Source organism: Sminthopsis crassicaudata, chromosome 1 (genome assembly GCF_048593235.1).
Source record: "Sminthopsis crassicaudata isolate SCR6 chromosome 1, ASM4859323v1, whole genome shotgun sequence".
NCBI classification, from domain to species: domain Eukaryota; kingdom Metazoa; phylum Chordata; class Mammalia; order Dasyuromorphia; family Dasyuridae; genus Sminthopsis; species Sminthopsis crassicaudata.
Window position 1 is genome coordinate 394,785,192 of NC_133617.1, and position 6,519 is coordinate 394,791,710.

Consider the following 6,519-nt stretch of genomic DNA (forward strand, 5'->3'; position numbering starts at 1 on the left):
GTCATCTGGATTTATGTGGGGGGAAGAAAGAGGAAATAGGTCTCTTTGATATAATAGGTACAATGGCAGGGAAAGCATTCTCAGAAACTCAAAAATGAAACTTGAAACCTAGTCCTAAGTTATGAAAACTCAGAGGAGCTGACAGAAGTTTTGCTTTTCTATTCTAGAATTGTTAATGACTAAAAAAATCTGTAAGGTAAACAGGACCCATCTACAATTTATTCTCTTATAATCTTAGAACCCACAGCAAGTAGTTAGAGGAAGATATAGGAGATGGAACTTGAGATTTCTGACTCAGCCCAGGTCTAATACAGGAAGGGCCACATAATTTAAAGAAAGAAGATAAATGAAGTTCTATGTCTCCAGGTTTCAAGTCCAGTGCTTTTTCATTACTTTGATATGATAATGTAGTGAACTTTTAATAGCCAGGCCTCAAACTTGGATTGGATCCACTGGTTCCAAAGTTAAAACCTCCTCCCCACACCCTTCCTCCAGATCAAGTTTTAAAACCTGATTACCTTTTTCATTCAAACCACGAGAGAAAAATAAATATCTTAAAATTAACTCAAAGCTCAAGAAACATGGGGGTGAGGATTGTGAGATAAAGAGGGGAACTTAAAATTTTTTTTGAGAAATGCAGAACAAGAGAAACAGAAGGAAAAGTTCCTATAGCAACTGACCATTCAGCCACTTTATGGGAGTCATAAAGTCAGAGAAATCAGGAAGCCTACAAGGATTGTCTTCAATTGGGTGCGGACACACCAGTGTCTCTTTAAAACAACCATTATCGACCTGTTTTCCTTGTGATGTCTTCCAGTCCCCATTCAAACATGTCTTTCAGGCTTTCTTACTAACAACCAACATCAAAGTCCTAGATCCTGGGGAAAGACAGTAGAAAGCAGCTGTCATGGCGTTCTCTCAACTACTGGGGGGAGTTAAAGAAGTCCAAACCAAACTGAATAAAATTATCAGACAATTAATAGTGACAGAGAGAGTAGGAGAGTTTGCAAATCTTCATTCAATCCTATAAAAATTAGATATAGACAAAAACAAAGAGGAGTGTTGGGAAGAATGGGGAAATGACCTTGGAGAGAAGCCATAATGAAGACACAGGCAAAAGTAACATGAAAGCCTAGGCTTTGACAAAAATACACCTACCAGGGTGAAAATACACTTAACAGGATTGTGGGTATGGAGGACTCACAGGTGTGGAGTCCAAAGTTCTTGAGAGAGGGGATGAAGATAACAGCCCTAGAGCAGTCAGCATGCTGAGAAGACAGCAAGAAGTCTTAACATTTAAAATTTATCCTTTAATAGGCCCAAACTTTAGCCCTTCTCTTGGGCATGTCTTTGTTATTAGGACTATATGGTTCCTGGATATGCTACTTCAGCAATTTCAAATTAGGATTCCTCTTCTATCAAACACACCATTATTGCAACAGAGGAATAGCAACACCCTAATACCTGGGAAAGGTCTACATCTTTGAAAACAACACAGGGAATTCTAAAAACTATCTTGTAAATTTTTTAAGCCAAAGAACAACAAAATACTACAAGCAAAAACCCTGCACTGGAGTGGGCTCCTCTGTCTGACCTTGCTTCTCCATATTCAGCATGCTATTTAATACATGGGGCATCTCAAAACCAAGCAGAAGAACCCAAAAAAACAATTATAGACTAAAAAGGTGAATCACCTAGAGTGCCATGTCCAGCACTAAAACAGCAGCACCTGACTTTTATATTGTAAAAGTACTTTTTCATATGATCCATACAACAAGCTTGTGAAATAGATATCTTTATTTTACAGAAAAGCTAATTGAGCTTTGGAAAGGTCAAGTGTTTTGTGTAAGGGTCACAGTCAGTATGTAGAATGCATAACCAAGCCCTTCCAACTCCAGGTCTAGGACTTGGTTGATGGATTGATTCAAAGAATAAAAAGGAACACCCAGCAATTCCCTAAAAAGGAATAAAAAGGGACAAGCTGATATCTACATATCCAATGGGCAACACAATGTATCTGTGTTCTTCCCCATTACCTACTTGACTCACTTTGAGACTACAATTAATAGAGCAGGTTAAGACAAGGAACCTGGAAAAAGCTGCACAATAAAGTAGGAGGGACAGAAGGTGGACAGAGCTAAGTCAATTCAGACACATCTATCCTGACCCAAGAGATACAAAGGCATTCATTTTCCATTATTTCCCTCAGGACCTTTTACTTATTTACTTCTCTCATGCCAACAAATGATCCTAAAAAGAATGAACTATTGCTTGGCCCAGATCTGCCCTGAGTTCCAAAAGAGAGATAATCACTCTTAAAGAATAAAAATGCTAGCATTCCAAAACATTTCAAAATCAATTATCCATAATTTACTATAATCCAGAATAATATATTCAGAGAAGTTAACAGATTACTAAAGCTAGAAGTGACCTGTTTGATAGGTGAAGAAATAAATACAAGTCCTGAATGGTGACCCAACTGGCTCAACATTATACAATTAATGACAAGAGTAGCACTAGAAACTGGGTCTTATGATTCCTAACCTAATCTCTTTTCCCAGTCCCACATCTTTCACAAATGTGAAGTTAATTCTACAAAGGTTTAGTAAGCACTTAACATTCCACATGTAGCACTGGACAGTGGTAAATATGAAGATAAAACTCAACTTCCCTCATAGTTTCCATTCTAATGGAACATACATGTCCAAAAAACATGAGTTCACAGATTGAAAGCTGAAAGGGAATCATCTAGTTCGACTTTGACACTGTCCAGGATCACAAAACTATAAAGCATCAGAGGAAAGATTCCATCTCAATTCTCCCTAATTTCCTAACTTTTACTCTTTTCACTTCATCACAATGTATCTAATTAAATAATTATAAAATATATACAAAGTAATCATGTGTATAAAAAGTAGCACCTGAGATTCCAAGTATCCACAGTGAAGAGAAACAAATTTTTCAGGGATAATTCATATTTGCTAAATTATAATTCTCTCTGATTTAATAGATAACTAGACCAAACAGGGACCAAGAAGTGGATTGTTCCTTCAACAGATCTCAGCTGAGAATCACTAACTGCCTGTAGTAGCTATGGTTGGGAATTTAGGAGCATAAAATACAATTCTTGCTATTATATCACTGAGCATACCAAGCCATACCAAAGTCAGAAGAGAATTAAATCACGGGTGTGATGTTTAACAGGCACCTGTCAGTAATATTACTACTACCTTGCATTAATATAAGAACCTTTTTTCCCCTGTGAATTAAAATTACTTTCATTTGTCTTTCTAACATCTCTCCATTCCTAATAAGAAAGCAGCAAGATATAGTAGAACAGATCTTTAGGCTGAGACTTGAGACATGATTCTGCAACGACTGTAGAGAGATGTTATCTCTCTAGTCCTCTGTCTGCTCTTCTGTAAAATGGGTGGCTTTTGATCTATAAAACTCAGTCTTTGAAGAGCAAAAGCAAGTATTAAAATCTCTACTTAACAGAGAGGCTGAAGAACATAGAGGTCATGCCTCCTTGCATAAAAACATCTAGCCACTGAATCTTGAGTCTAGGAATGGAAGAAGTCCTGATTCAAACAACTCATTTTCCACTAGGTCACACACCAAGTATAATACAATTCAGTCTGTTCAACAATAAGAAGGTTGGAAAGATAAGCAGCTTGGGGGATTCTCAGACTTGGAAGGAAAAGAAGAGGATAAATTTTAGACAAGTGAAGCACAAAGGCACACATGACCCTAAGCCCTGATTTAAGTTGATTCCCTGCAAGATCAGCTTCCACCAGACATCTGTTCATTATGGAGTCATCTTAACCTCCTCTACTGGATGGTAGGTTCACTCTTTCTGTAAGGCACTAGAAAATAATATTGTTCTCAATCCTCTCCCCAAGAGTCACTTACAACTGAAAAAAGATATGACTACTCCCTTCTCTCCCGTCCACTCCCTTCACACATGCTAAACTGACTTAATACCCTGGTACTGGTTGGTATTAGAGGGGCAATCTCCATATTTGCCAAAGTAAAGATAATAGCAATCATAATAGCAGTTCAAATTTACACAGGACTTCATGATTTATAAAACTTTCCTTTAAAAAAACAAAACAAAACACAAACACACAAAATAAAACAAAAGACCCAAAATTCTATGGTCCTGGGAGGGCCCCTTTCAGAGATAAGAAAATTAAATCTTAAAGAGGTCAAATGACTCGTTTAAAGTCACCCTGAGGGTCAGTAGCAGAAGCTGCACTTGCAACACAAATCTTCACACTCCCAATCCAGGGTTCTTTCTACCCCACCACTCAGAGGAAGCAGCTAGATAAATTACTTCTGAGGTTCCACAGACGAAATATTCGGAGTAGAGACCCAATTTCATAGAGATCAGTGACCCAGATCAGAGTATACTTTTCCTCACCCTGCCCTAGCACAGATCCCTACATAAAACCTCACTAATCCAAGTCACAAACTCCAAACATTTCTAGGGAAATCCATTCTAGACCAAAAGTTCATTTTTAGGGTCCCTAAAATCACTTACTTAGTCCCATCATTTACAGTAAAAACCAATGGACTTCACTTCTCTAGCTGAATTTCCAGATCTAGTTAGGCTCAGGCCCGATTTACCCTTCCTAAAACAAAGATAGTTCATTCTCTGCCTTTCTCCACTAGAATGGCCTCTTTATGCAGCTATCCCGGAAGAACTGTGAAGCCCAAGGGCTATGGCATTACCCCCATGACCCTGGTAAATGTTGTTTTAATCAATACTAAGTTCTTCAGAAACACTGCAAGGTGCCCTTCGTCCGCAAAGACAAACTGGGAAATAAGAAAAGAGGAAGAACTGGAAGTCACCACACAGGATGGGCCCCCCAGCCCGTGGGGCCTCCAACAGTTCCTGGAGTCACAGGCTATGGACGTGGAAAGAAGGCTGATACTTCCTTTTATGTTGACTTAGGGAACTATAAATCTAGACTGACTGGTTCCCCTCCCCCTTTCTTCAAGAAATAAATTAATAAATAAAAACAGTATTTGAAGAATAAGGACAACCAAGGACAGGCAAGAGGTGAGAGCACCCAGTAGGAGAAACACCTTCTGGCTAGCCCCTGTAGCTTTCCAGGTGACATCCAGTCCGAGGCCACAGCAATCCTCCCTCAGGCCATTTGTTCTGGCCCAAGATCAAAAATGTCTGCCCCCGGCTCCCTGCCCTGGAAGCCCCGGGCTGGCCCCCTGCCCCGCTCTCCCCCAAGGCTGCTCTGCCCACCGCATGGGCGCCGAAGCATCTGCTCCATCCTCAGGGACCCAAATCCCCGAAGCTGAGTCAGGAGCCCACACCTGCCCGCCCTGGGCTGCGGGGACCAGCTGCTGCCCGCCGCCAGCTCCGGGGCATCCTTCTCCTTCCCTTCCTCTCCTCTCCCTCCCTCCCTCCCGAGGAGACGGGCAAGTTCAGCGAGACGACAGCAACAGTAACAACAGGCTCGGGTCATAAATAAATTAGCACTACCTCCTGCCGACTTTTCGGGATGCCCAGGAGCGCCGGGAGCGGCGAGACGGACAGACGGATGGACAGAGGGCTGGACGGAGCTCGCGCCGGGCGGGGTTGCCCGGGGCAGGGACTGCAACAGTTTCACTTAGCCCGCGTTTCCTCCAGGTCCCAGGTCCGGAGCTCCGGCGGCCGGAGGGAGGGCCGGGGGCGGGGAGGGGGTGCGGAGGGGAGGGGCCTGGCTGCGGTGCGGATCCCCTCCCTCCTTTCCTCCCTCCCTCCTCCCCGGCCCGGCCCCGGCGCGCGGCGGCGGCGGCGGACAAGGCTGGGCTCGGCGGCCCGGCGTTGGGACCCCCGGGGGAGCCGAGGCGGCCAGCGAAGGCCCCGGCTGAAGCCCTCAGAGCTCCGACTCCGGAACGCACTCACCCGCGCAGTCCGGAGGCGCCTGTGGACGCCCCGCGGCCCCGGGCCCCCCAGCCCAGCCGGGCCCGGCCCCGGTCCAGGGCCTCCCTCCACCAGCGGTTGGGCGCCGCGCCACAACTTCTGCCTCCGGAGAGAGCAGCGCCGCCCCTGCCGGCCGCCCGCCCGCCTGCCTCCCTCCCCGCGCCGCAAGACGGCTAGATGCCGCTCGTCCGGCCGTTTTGGAAACTGTTTCCTCTGCCTCAGCCTGAGGAGCCTAGCAGAGCGCGCTCGGGAGTCCAGAAACCCGGCCTTACGCCGCCTCCGTAGCGTAGCCCCCCATAAGGGGTCCGGCAACTACGGCGCGCCGGGAGCGAAAGCGGCTCTGTGAATCGCGCGCAGAGACTACAAGCCCCAGAAAGCTAGGGGGAGGCCGGAACGGAAGCTGGCCATCCTAGGACTTGTCGAGGCATGCTGGGAGTTGTAGTTCTTATGGCAGGTTGCCTCTTAAATTCCCGAGTAGGGATGGATGCTCTCCATCCCGTTACAGAGCACTAGGTGCTGGAAGAGCTAGTAGAGGGAGAGCGAGGCTGTCCAGGATTGGACCTTAAGGAAAGTTCATGTAGTGAGATTGTAAC

General features: G+C 44.9%; 1 protein-coding gene across 4 annotated transcripts in view; it reads right to left on the minus strand.

Annotated features, from left to right (window-relative positions):
• Positions 1 to 6,275, minus strand: part of CAPN15 (calpain 15) — a 98,834-nt gene extending 92,559 nt beyond the window's left edge. For all 4 annotated transcript variants that reach the window (XM_074279802.1, XM_074279804.1, XM_074279801.1 and 1 more), the window contains exon 1: positions 5,504 to 6,275. The gene's annotated coding sequence lies outside the window, so the exon portion shown is untranslated. The remainder of the gene's footprint in view (positions 1 to 5,503) is intronic.
• Positions 6,276 to 6,519: the final 244 nt, after the last annotated feature.